The sequence below is a fragment of the Mirounga angustirostris genome, unplaced genomic scaffold, assembly GCF_029215605.1.
Source record: "Mirounga angustirostris isolate CCGP_5_RB_7025 unplaced genomic scaffold, mMirAng1.0.hap1 SCAF_1, whole genome shotgun sequence".
Taxonomy (NCBI): domain Eukaryota; kingdom Metazoa; phylum Chordata; class Mammalia; order Carnivora; family Phocidae; genus Mirounga; species Mirounga angustirostris.
This window is the reverse complement of record NW_026991709.1, coordinates 208,992,982-209,006,111: the sequence shown is the minus strand read 5'-3', so window position 1 is coordinate 209,006,111 and position 13,130 is coordinate 208,992,982. Positions and strand designations below refer to the sequence as shown.

At 41.9% G+C, this 13,130-nt stretch overlaps 1 long non-coding RNA gene across 1 annotated transcript; it reads left to right on the top strand.

Annotated features, from left to right (window-relative positions):
• Positions 1-683: 683 nt before the first annotated feature.
• LOC135361651 (uncharacterized) lies at positions 684-11,097 on the top strand. Its single transcript, XR_010405345.1, has 3 exons — positions 684-1,375; positions 1,459-1,544; positions 5,916-11,097. It is a non-coding gene; the product is annotated as an uncharacterized LOC135361651 (long non-coding RNA).
• Positions 11,098-13,130: the final 2,033 nt, after the last annotated feature.

Below are 13,130 nucleotides of genomic sequence, written 5' to 3'. Positions count from 1 at the left end.
AGAAACAAATTCGGTATACAGTTTGAAGATATTTAAAGGCAAGAAACAAGTTATTTTGGGGGTGCCTGGGTGGCTCAGTCAGACCGCTGCCTCAGGGTCCTGGGACTGAGCCCCATGTCAGGCTCCCTGCTCATTGGGGAGTCTGCTGCTCCCTCTGTGCTTCCCCCTGCTCATTCTCTCTCTCAAATAAAATTTTTAAGAATTACTTTTAAAAAACAGATTTTTTGGCTACATACATTTAGTATTTTGTACAGCAACACATAAAACAACCTAGCAAAAATAGTTATCAATAGATGCATAAGACACATGTGATAATGCACATGAACAATTCTTAATAAAATGTCTTATTAGAATCAGGGTTTAAACATCTTTATTAACTCCACAAAGGCCATCCACTGAAAACCCCAGCAACCACAGAGAACGTGATTACTGGAGAAACTTCAGATGTATTCCTGAGAAGTGAAGAATGCCCGGTATCAATGCTATTTCAAAAATAAATAAAAAGAGAATTACACATTAGAAGGGGGGCAATAGATTTGCAGAAAATGGCATTACATTGAAAATCCAAAGGAATCACTTATTGGAGTTTAGCATGGTGCCCAAATAAAGACCTAAAGAAGGGACTGACTGGAGGAGCTAGGCTTTAGGGACTGGCAAGAACGTCAGATAGGGGAGAATCCTTGTAAGGGGTCCAGGAACAAGGGGAGGGGCAGGCAGCTCTCCCGTGCCTGTCGTGGGGTCGGAGCCCACCCGCACACTCGCCCTTCCAGCTTACATATTCCGCAGTCCGAACAGACACTGGGTCTGTTCCCACCTGCAGCCACGCCCTCGGGAGTAGGCCCCGCCCACGGCGCTGGTTCTAACTTCCGCCAAGTCCCCGGGCCCCCTTCCGTCCCCGGCTCCCGCGCCTGGCCCAGCCCGACCCGCCCACGCCCACGCGGGAGAAAGCTAGAGCTTTCCCGCCTGATGTGGTCGGATCGGGCTGACGGCCGGAAAGCGGGGGCCCGCCCCTTCCGGCCTCAGGCAGGAAGCGGAAGTGGGGTCACGGAGGCGCCGGGCTCTTTTCCGCCGCTGGCCTGGTTTCGCTTTGGCTGTGGGTCCACGCAGGCCAACTTCTGGAGGTCAACGCGAGGGAGACGGAAGGACGAGGCTGTGCCGGGCCTCCCAGGAGCCTGCTTAAAGAGACCTGGCGCGTGGGGCGCCTGGCGGCTCAGTCGGTGGAGCGAGCCCCTCTTGATCCTGTGGTCGTGAGTTCAAGCCCTACCTTAGGTGTAGGGATGACTAAAAAAAAAATAAACTTTAAATAAGACAGAGAGCCGGCGCGCACCGCTGTCTTCCGCTGGGAGTGTCCTCGGGAGTAGCTGGACCGGGAAATGTAAGGGCGCTTCCGGGGGGTCGGTTCATAGACGGCTTCCCTCTTCAGTGGCCTGCAAAGCAACCTCTGTGACTTTTCTCCAGGGGGAAAAGCGCTTCCGCCGGCCGAGTTGGTAGATTCCGGCCGTGTCGTCGCGTCCTCACCGACCACGCGGTTCCGGCTCATGCCGGTGAGCACTGTGGGGGGGGGGGGGGGGGCTGGTTCCGACCGGCCTGTTTTCCTATTGGGTGCAAAGGAGTGTTTCACCTGACGGTTTGGCTTTATTTTTGCGCGTTCTTTACTTTTGACACATTACGTTCAAGTAGGAAGTTAATATACTTAGATGTCTATGGTGTGCGTATTTCTGCAGAGAAGTGGAAGCATATGTAGACCACAGGTCTTTTTAAAAAGAGGGACAAGGGGGCGCCTGGGTGGCTCAGTTGGTTAAGCGACTGCCTTCGGCTCGGGTCATGATCCTGGAGTCCCGGCATCGAGTCCCGCATCGGGCTCCCTGCTCGGCAGGGAGTCTGCTTCTCCCTCTGACCCTCCTCCCTCTCGTGCTCTCTGTCTCTCATTCTCTCTCTCAAATAAATAAAAATAAAATCTTTAAAAAAAAATAAAATAAAATAAAAAATAAAAAGAGGGACAAGAATACTCACCTGTCTCTTCATCTGAACTTCGTAAGACTACAGCCCCACAAAACTCTAAGCCACAGGCCTCTAACAAAAACAGATGGAGGCTTTTTTGTTCTAGTTCTGGAATAATTGAACTTCACAGTAACAGGATATTTAGACTAAATATATTTTTTCCTTTGAAAAATCTTAAACCTAAATAAAATATGAACATACAGTACTATGAATTTCCATTGAGGGGATTCAACCACTTCTAGCATTTTGCATGTTGGCCCTCTAGATAAATAAGTACATTTTTTGGTGAACGGTATGAGAGGGTAAGTTGAAAATAAATTGCAGGCAGGGTACTTGGCTTTTAAATACTTGGTGATGCATCTGCTAAAGATAAGGACATTGTGCTAATAAAACCACAATAGCATTATTTCCCCCCATGAAAATTTGAAATAATAATGTCCTCTATCCACTCTGACAAAACTGAAATCCTCCATATTGTTCCAAAATAAGCTTTTGGGTGTTTTTGGATCTAAGATGCAGTCGAAGATTATATATGGCAATTTTTTGTCTTTTAGTGTCTTAACCTACAGCATTGGCTATTGTTCTCCATTGTTTTTTTTGAAAAGTCACATGTTCTTTTAGAAAGTCACACATTTTGATAATTTCTTTTTTTTAATTGAGATATAACTGACATGACCTTATATTTCAGGTGTATAGCATAAAGATTCAATATTTGTTTATATTTGGAAATGATCACCACAGTAAGTCTTGTTAACATCCATTACCACACGTGGTTAGAACTTCTTTTCCTTGTGATGAGAACTTTTAAGCTCTTCTCTCTTACCAACTTTCAAATATGCAACGCATTGTTACTACAGTCTCTCATAGTAATGATAGTCATGTACCTAGGACTTATTTTATAATTGGCAGTTTGTCCTTTTTGACAATCTTCACCAGTTTCTCCACCCCACCCACACCTCTGACAACCACTTCTGCTGTGCAAAAGTTTTTTAGTTTGATGTAGTCCCACTTGTTTCTTTTTGCTTCTGTTGTTTATGCTTATGGTGTCAAATCCAAAAACTCCTTGCCAAGACCAGTGTGTCAGAGAGCTTACTACCTTTGTTTTCTTCTAGGAGTTTTATGGTTTATGGTTTTTTTTGTTTTTTTTTTTATGGTTTATGGTCTTAAATTCAAGTGTTTAGTCTCTTTTGAGGTAATTTTTGTGTATGGTTCATTTTCATTTTTTACCTGTGGCTGTCCAGTTTTCCCAACACCATTTCCTTTCCCCGTTGTATTTCTTTTCTCCTTTGTCATAAATTAATTGATCATATTTGCATGGGATTATTTCTGGGCCCTCTATTCTATTCCATTGGTCTATGTGTCTTTTTGTGCCCATACCATACTGTTTTGATTACTGTAGCTTTCTAGTATAGTTTAAAATCAGGCATCCAGGATGTGATGCATCCAGCTTTGTTCTTTCTCAAAATTGCTTTGGGTATTCAGAGTCTTTTATAGTTCCATACAAATTTTAGGATTGTTTGTGCTGTTCCTGTGAAAAATGCCACTGGACTTTTGATAGAGATTCCCTCTATACCCACTTTATTGAGAGTTTTTATCATAAGTGGGTATTGAATTTTGGTCAAATGCTTGTTCTGCGTACATTGACATGATCATGTGATTTTTATTCATTTTTTAATGTGGTTTATCATATTGATTCATTTGCAGATATGGAACCACCCTTGCCTCCCTGGATAAATCCCATTTGATTGTGGTGTTTGATCCCTTTAATGTGTTGTTTAATTTGGTTTTGCTAATATTTTAAAAGCATGCATTCAGTACCAAAAATTGAGATATTTTGCATTATTTTCTTCAAAGTTAAAAATTTATTGGACAGGGGCGCCTGGGTGGTTCAGTCGTTAAGCGTCTCAGGTCATGATCCCAGGGTCCTGGGATCGAGCCCCGCATCAGGCTCCCTGCTCAGCAGGAAGCCTGCTTCTCCCTCTCCCACTCCCCCTGCTTGTGTTCCCTCTCTCGCTGTGTCTCTCTCTGTCAGATAAATAAATAAAATCTTAAAAAAAAAATTTTTATTGGACACTAAATATTTATCAGATATACTTGATTTGTGTTTAGATCATTACAATTGAAAGAGTAGATTCATACTTAAAATCTTTAAAAAAAGAAAAAGATGGAAGGGTGCTTGGTTGGCTCAGTGGATTGAGCGAGTGATTCTTGATCTCAGGTTGTGAATTTGAGCCCCATGTTGGGTGTAGGATTACTTAAAAATAAAATCATTAAAAAAAAAAGTAGATTCAGATATACAAATTTTTCCACACACATATATGTGAGCTAAAAACTCCTAGTGAGACATCTGATACATAATGGTCCTCAGTTAATGGCAGTTGATATTAATAATCTTCTGTACACCATGTTTAAGCAGCTTTCATGCATGTCATCTGCACAGAAAAAGTAATTGATCCTGTTGAACCATTACTAATCAATATTTTTTATTAATTAATATGAACCCAACTCCAAATAACCTTATCTCCAGAGGGATGGAGATGGCCCTATCCACTTATATTCCTAAGCTGCTCTGAAATGATCTTGGTTTACACAGTACATCATTCAAGCAGATTTCACCCTTAGCTTTGCAGGATGATGGCCTGGGGTATGTCCCATGATAAGTCCTTGTTAATGCCCTTTTTCAGAGATTCTACCTTAGATTCTGCCTGCACAATATAGAGTCCTGAGGTCAGAGCCTGAGCAGTGCTTCTGGTTCATCTAAGAGGAGCTGGAGTGGGCCAGAGAATGCTCTTCTGTATGTCAGGTTCCTGATATGTGTACATGGGGTAGAGTTGCTGCATAATCTCATTCATTTTATTGCCTTCACAAAGGAAGAGTCCCATTACTCAAGGCCTAAGCGTATGTACCTGTGAAATGAAACCATGACTCTCCAGATCACATCTCTGTAGGTTTCCCTGATGGTGTAGTAAAGTCTCCTCCTCTTTGGTGAAGTCCACAGGCACATCATTGAAGATCACTAAGTTCTAAACTCACATATGTGCTGGCTTTAATTAAAGTAACATTTCCATCAGTCTTCACTGGGGAATGAAGATGGGAGACCCAGTGGCAATAGAGGGTTTCAAAGTCTCTCTTATTAATTTTCCCCAAGGCACAGTGTTCCTTGCATGAACCAGGCTTGGACAGATTCTCCACCCCCTTTTTTTTTTCAATTTTATTTGAGAGAGAGAGAGCGTGTGTGTGAGCACCAGCAAGGGGAGGGGCAGGGGGAGAAGCAGACTCCCCGCTGAGCAGGGAGCCTGATGCAGGTCTTGATCCCAGGACCGTGGGATCATGACCCGAGCTAAAGGCAAATGCCCAACTGACTGAGCCACCCAGGTGCCCCTGAATAAATCCTCCTTGAGGACAATTCTGTGACTTCAGCTCTTCTTGCGCACAGCAACCCCCAAATTATTTCCCCTTTGTTTAACCACCCCCTTCAGTATACCTTCAGGGCATAATGTCCTTGACCTGCCCTGGAGATATGACTATGGCACACATCCATTCTGAAACATTCTCCTCTTGTGTGGTACCCCAGCATGTATTCTCAGCCTCTAGGGCTATAATAACACATCTTAAGGGTCATGGGGTTGTGGAGACCTTTTTGTCTTGTGGCTGCCCATGGGACACTTCTGTCTGTGAGTCCTCTTAATAAACCATTTCTCATCAAAGTACACTTGTCCGCCTCCTTTGGTCTTACATCTCCTTTGGCCTTTGGAGTTTGTTTGCATATACCTTTCAGAAAACAGTCCTAAATATTATTCTCTCTGTTGGGAACTCACTCATGTTTGATATACTTCAGTCCTGGCTTTAATGAAACCTCTAAGGCATAAACTTAATACAAGTCTAAAAGCTCTTGTCCAATTTTCTTCTTGCAGCAAACTCCTGAGAAAAGAGACACCCGTAAGCACTGATGAATGTACAAACTGTTTGAGGAATGCACACTTTCAGTCTCATCATGTCAAAGCACCAAAATAACATGCAGTCACCATTATGAAATGCAAATACTGAGATTATTTGGTATTCTCTCATCATTCTGATAGATTCCACTTTGTGAGAAAATTCATCAGGGCTCAGAGTGGCTCTGTTCCTTTAGGAAGCTGTGGAAACAGGTCTACCTAGAAGGAAATGTATGTATCTGATGAATGTATTATGTCATTTTTGTTGAAGGACAAACTTTTTTCTTACCTGAGAAGAACCTGTTAAACACTCAGTCTTCATCTTTTTTGCTGCTGTCCTTGTTTCAAGAAAGAAGAACATGTCCTTAGAAGGAAAACCTAGTAGAAAAGAAGAATGAACACCAGAGATGACTATACTTGCCACATTCACCTGACTGGAATTCATTCCATTCTAGCTTGAAATTCCTGAATATTTCTCTGCATTCAAGTAAATCCACACAAACAGACACTGCTGCCATACAATGCCACCGTGGTCCTCTCTCATGCTGCCCTTCAAGAAGAGAATCATGGTGCTTAATTTCACAGAGTCCTTTTTTTCACCAACTCCTTAATATCATTACTAAATTGTTGACATAGCCAAACTCTTCAAATCTATTGTACTGTTTTTTGGCATGTTTAAGTTTGTAATAAATTCAAATGAACCTCACTGTTTTTAACTCCTTTAACCTACATTTATTTCTATAATTTCTTATATTTTTCTCTCTTACTTTCAAACAGGAAATACAGCATAAACCAAACATTCAGTAATTCGGCAGGATATTTTGGGAGATAAAACATCCAATAGGAGAGGAACAGTAAAATCACTAAGTTTATAAAGCAATATTTTTTATTTTCCACACTTGGAAAAGATTGAGATTTTCCTTAGATGGAACATTTGCCCAAGTGATAGATATTTGAGATAAGGGACATTTTCCAAAGACAAAACAATGTTTCTTGTGAGATATTCTCAGTGTGATGAATCTGGGGATATACTAAACCTACCTTGAAATTTGTCACTTCACAATTCCCACAAGTATTCATTCCCATATATATAAATGGATGTTGAATTTTTAAAAAATGCCATGAAACAAAAGGACTCCCTTTAGGATTATAGGAGGTGGCCCATCATGCTGGCAGAAGGAGTCCATCCAGCTGGAAAGAAATGAACAGGGCAGGAGGTGTATGAATGCACTGGAAATGATAAGAATCCTAATCAGCATGGTAATGCTATTTCTATTTTGAGATGGGTAGGATCAATTAATGAGTCTCAGAAATCTTTGAAGCATCATTCATGCATTCCCCGACAGGCAAGAAGCCATGTTGAATGGGAACTCTGTGTGTGCAACATGGAAAACACTTTGGTGAATGCTCATGCCTTTAGACACAGGAGAACTCAAAATGGAGGGAACACTTACAAGGATAAGGAATATGGAAAAAGCTCCCTTTCTCTGCAGAAGGAAACCTGTAATGGAGACAGACTTTCTGGGTTTAATCAATACAGAAAAACCCATCTACCTGACTCCAAATATTCTGTACTGGAAAACCAGCACCCAAGAAAAAGCCTTCACATGCGGTGACAGTGGGAAGACCTTCCATGATCAATCTTACTTCAAAGCACAAATGACAACTCATGATGGAGAAGAAAGTCTATGAAAGCAAGGAAGGTGAGACACCTGTTCTTCACGAGTGTGCATGAAGAAACTTGCACTGCTAACGGATTTATGAATGTGAGGAATGTGGTGAAAATATTCCATGTGTGCAAACTGTTAAGTATACATGTGAATTGACATGGGAGAAACCCTATAAATGTAAGGAAGTGGGAAAGCCTTTATTTCATCTTCCAATTTTAAGAGACATACAAGAGCGCCTGGGTGGCTCAGTTGGTTAAGCGACTGCCTTCGGCTCAGGTCATGATCCCGGAGTCCTGGGATCAAGTCCCACGTCCCCTCTCATGCTGCTTCTCTCTCGCGCTCTCTCTCTCTCAAATAAATTTAAAAAAAAGAGAGACATACAAAATCTGATACTGGAGAGAGTACCTTTGTATGTAAGGAATGTGGAAAGTTTTTAAAAATTCCTCATGTCTTAATCACATTTGAATTCACACTGGAATAAAGTAAGGAATGTGGGAAAACCTTCATTAGTTCTTTTTCTCTTGGTAAACAAAAAGAAGAAGAAGAAGGTAGCAGGAGGGGAAGAATGAAGCGGGGGAAATCGGAGGGGTAGACGAACCATGAGAGATGATGGACTCTGAAAAACAAACTGAGGGTTCTAGAGGGGAGGGGGTGGGAGGATGGGTTAGCCTGGTGGTGGGTATTGAGGAGGGCACATTCTGCATGGAGCACTGGGTGTTATGCACAATGAATCAGGGAACACTACATCTAAAACTAATGATGTATGGGGAATAACATAAGAATAAAAAAAAAAACCTATGGATATAAAGAATGTGGGAGGGCCTACAGTGCATCCTCAAGCTTTACTGAACATATAAAATCACACTCAGGAAAGAAGCTTTTTAAAGATTATTTATTTTAGGGTGAGGGAGGGACAGAGGGAGAGGAAGAGGGAAAATATCCCAAGCAGATTCCATGCTGAGCATGGAGCCCAAAACAGGACTTGATCTCAAGACCCATGAGCTCACAACCTGAGCTGAAACCAAGAGTCAGGCTCTCATCCAACTGAGCCACCCAGGTGCCCTGAGAAGCCTTTAAAATATAACAAATGTGGGAGACCTTTGCTACTTAAATCATACTCATCTTAGAATCACGCTGGAGAAAAATGTAATGTGTGGGGGAAGGCATTTGCCTGTTATTCATACTTTATCATTTACAGACATGCTCACACTAGAGAGAAGCCTTTCAATATAAGGAATGCATAAAAGCCTTTACTTTTTCCTCAAGACTAACTTAAACATGTTAAGAATTCACACAGGAGGGGTGCCTGGGTGGCTCAGTCATTAAGCGTCTGCCTTTGGCTCAGGTCATGATCCCAGGGTCCTGGGATCGAGCCCCACATCGGGCTCCCTGCTCTGCGGGAAGCCTGCTTCTCCCTCTCCCACTTCCCCTGCTTGTGTTCCCTCTCTCACTGTGTCTCTGTCAAATAAATAAATAAAAAATCTTAAAAAAAAAAAAAAGCATACAGGAAGGAAACCCTATAAATGACACATTTCTCAGTGATGTGCCTTTCAAAACAAATACATGCAAAGAAACCCAGAGTGTAAATACTTTAAGAAGGTCTTCCAATTATTCCAATTAATATTAGATAAATGAAAATTCACCTTTATAAATGTTAAAACTGTGGTACAACCTGCAGTTCTCCCCAGTTCCTTTAACTGTCATGAAAGCACTCACTCTGGAGAGAAATCCCATCAATGTAAGGAATGTGCTAAAAGCCTCAATACTCCCACTGACTTTGAAGATACGAAAGAAACAAACTGGAGGAATGGTCTCTATGTGTAGACTGTGGTAAAGACATCAATCTCCTGAAAACCCAGTATGCTAGCTCTCACAGTGAAGCCGTGCTATAAGAAACATCTAGAGCACTTGACTGTTTCCTCAGTGAAATACGTTCCTTAAATGTGGTAGATCCTGCAGTGCAGAGAATCTTCTATATGATATGTGGGAAAACTTCATCTCCTGAATTCCTCAATGTTCACTTGTAATCTCATTGTGTGGTATGCTCCATTGGTGTAAGATATTTGTTATTTTACATTAGATAATTGCTCATCCTTAATAAACACAAAGTGACTCACACTCAAGAGAAACTATGGAATGCTGGAAATTATACTGAGTCAGAATCTTAGGTTCTGCTGGGACGCCTGGGTGGCTCAGTTGTTTGGGCATCCGACTCTTGGTTTCAGCTCAGGTCATGATCTCATGGGTCTTGGGATTGAGCCCCACATCGGGCTCTGCACTCAGGAGGGAGTCTTCTTGGGGATTCTCTCCCTCTACCTTCCCCCAACCCAGCTCGTGCTCACTCTCTCTCAAATAAATCTTTTTAAAAACAAGGATCTTATGTCTGTTGACAGGCATTAGCCTTGTGGGTGGTTGTAAGATCTGTTTTAAACATTCATCATTGTGTCCCAACCTTTTCTGGGGGCATGATGTATCTTTGCCCTGATTGGCCTGGCCTGGCCAGTCTAGTTGCTGCACCTTCCACCTTGCAACCTGCCCAAAAGTGGGCCTACACGAGTCACACTTTATTGTCTTCTACCCACCTGGATTCTCTTACTGGATTGGCATGATCTTACATTTCAAGCATGGGGCCTGCATCACTGTTAAAGCTGTACATCGAGTCCATCTACACTGAATCACACTGGCCAGGGTAGGGGATGTAAAACGTGTCTGTCAGTTTTGGAAAGAAGACCTTGTGTCCCTTTCTCGAACCCAATCCTATCTCATGAAATCTCAGGATGAAGTATGGGATGAGTGGAGAAAAGGTGAGATTACAGCTAGGAACGTGAGGCAGCATGAGCACATGCCCTATGAACACCACCCTACTAACTGGGGAGGCCCTTCTACTCAAGTTCTGCAGCAAGAGGGTAAGAATAATGAATGTGCTCTTCCACCCCTACATCCAACACCACAGCCTGGCAAAACAACCCTACCATCTTCGTAGCTCAAGCAACAGGTGTCACAGTGATGGGGTCTGGCTCTGTGCTTGTCATTCCAACCATGTGCTGTGAAAACAGCCTCAGTGATACAAATTCATACAGCTCTGATGCCCAAGCTGCTTTGGGTTGGATTATGTCATGTGTGGCCATCAGAGTGCAGCTGCTTGATGACACTCTTTGAGGCTTAATGAAACCATTGTAATGATAATCCAAAGCAAGTTTCCCACATGTCTTACAACTTCAGAAGATATTATCTGTGCACCTTTTTCTCTTGCTCTCATTCACTTTTTTACCTGGGAAAAATGTAAATCCCTGATCACTCTTTCCCTGGGCCATTTGTTAGATGGGTCTTTGCAGTGTGGAATCTTGAGAGATGAGATCATCTCTCCCATAAGATAAAGAGCAGGCTCACTTACTACTTCAAATACACTAGGTTCTGCAAGCTTAGCATTCTTCTCCTTCAGCACCTGGGCCCTTTGGAACCCCTGAGAGACGGGGACAAAGGGAGCCAATTTACACATGCTGATGCTCATGCTACTGGCCATACCATGAGTCAGTTATGGCCTTTGTCTCTGATGTCAGTGTCTCAGCTCCTCTGCCAACATCCTTGAGATAGTGACAGGCTAACTTAACACCTTGAAAGGGAGTAATCAAATCACACGTTCAAGAATTTTGGTAATGGGAATGACATTATAATAGAGTCATGGTTTTCTGGGAGAGGGAAACAATGGTGGCCAGGCTGAGTATCTGCAGTGCAGTAATGAAATTTCTTCTACAAGAGGTTTCCTCATAATCTGAGCAAGAGGGGAATAAAGGCCCTGCCCTTCCTACTTCATGAAGTTGGTTAAGTACTATAGTTACATCAGCTTGTTTTTCCTTAATTTGTTAATCTCCCTGTACATACTGTATGTGGAGCTTATCTATTTGAAATATTTTCAAATCCTTTTCTTTCATTTGGAACATTAGCCCATAATATAATTACTAATACGGGTTTATGTCTAGCATCTCATTTTTCTCAGTATTTATCTCCCCCCCCCAATTCATAAACTAGTATATTGCCCCTATTCCATCAACCTCGTATATAGGCCTTTATTTCCCCTTATTTCTTTTTATGTTAGACTCAATGGTAAACTCTAATCATTGATTCCTTGCTTTCAATGTAATGATATTTTGTAAATCATATTTTTGTTCACATTTTGCAAAAAAGCACTGACACTGGGCATTCTTCCTTTATTCAAGAATGGTTCTAAAATTACTCCATTAACCATGTTTACTGTGATTTTGAGTGGACTCTTTGTACAGTTAATAAATATATTTTAAAACACTGATTTTTTATTTTTTAGATTTTATTTATTTGACACAGAGATCACAAGGAAGCAGAATGGCAGGCAGAGAGAGGGAGAAGCAGACTCCCCGCTGAGAGGGAGCCCAGTGTGGGACTCGATGCCAGGATCCTGGGATAATAACCTGAGCCCAAGTCAGACACTTGACTGAGCCACCCAGGAGCCCCTAAAACGCCGATTTAAAACATATTTCATCAAGACTTGTTCATGGGCATCATTAAATGTTTTATATGCATCTACTGAATTGATATCTATCTTGCTACATTAGTGTTTCATGTTTTACTGCACAAATCCTTTTTTATGTAGGCAAAGAAGTGTTTTTAAAAATTGTATCTGGAGGGGCACCTGGGTGGCGCAGTTGGCCATCTGATTCTTGGTCTCAACTCAGGTCCTGATCTTAGGGTCATGGGATTGAGCTCTGAGTTGGGACTCCGCACTCAGCAGTCTGCTTGGGACTCTCCCTCTGCTCCTCCACCCCATGTGTGCTCTCTCTCAAATAAATAAATTTTTAAAAAATAATTTTATCTGGATTTCCTGTAATGATAATCCAAAGCAAGTTTCCCACATGTCTTACAGCTTCAGAAGATATTATCTGTGCACCTTTTTCTCTTGCTCTCATTCACTTTTTTACCTGGGAAAGATGTAAATCCCTGATCACTCTTTCCCTGGGCCATTTGTTAGATGGGTCTTTAAAAGTCCTTTCAAACTCTCAATTATATACAGATTTTATTGTTTGCTTCTTAAATATAATCCATCTAAAAGCACTGAACTCTTTAATCCTCATAGGATATATATATATATATATTTTTTTTTTTTAAAGATTTTATTTATTTGACAGAGAGCGAGCGAGAGCAGGAACACAAGCAGGGGGAGTGGGAGAGGGAGAAGCAGGCTTCCCGCTGAGCAGGGAGCCCGATGCGGGGCTCGATCCCAGGATCCTGGGATCATGACCTGAGCCGAAGGCAGATGCTTAACGACTGAGCCACCCAGGCACCCTCATAGGATATATTTTAACATGTGGGGTGGGGTAGTGGATCCAATCCCTTCTTTTACCCAGAAAAGATGGCCAATTGATTCAGTACCAATTATGATTTTTGACCTACAGATATGAAATTCTAACTTTATTAATAAATTCCTGTATCAGTCTCTAGATGCTTCTGCACTAGTATTGCATTTATGCTCATCCCAGTTTTGATTAGTGTT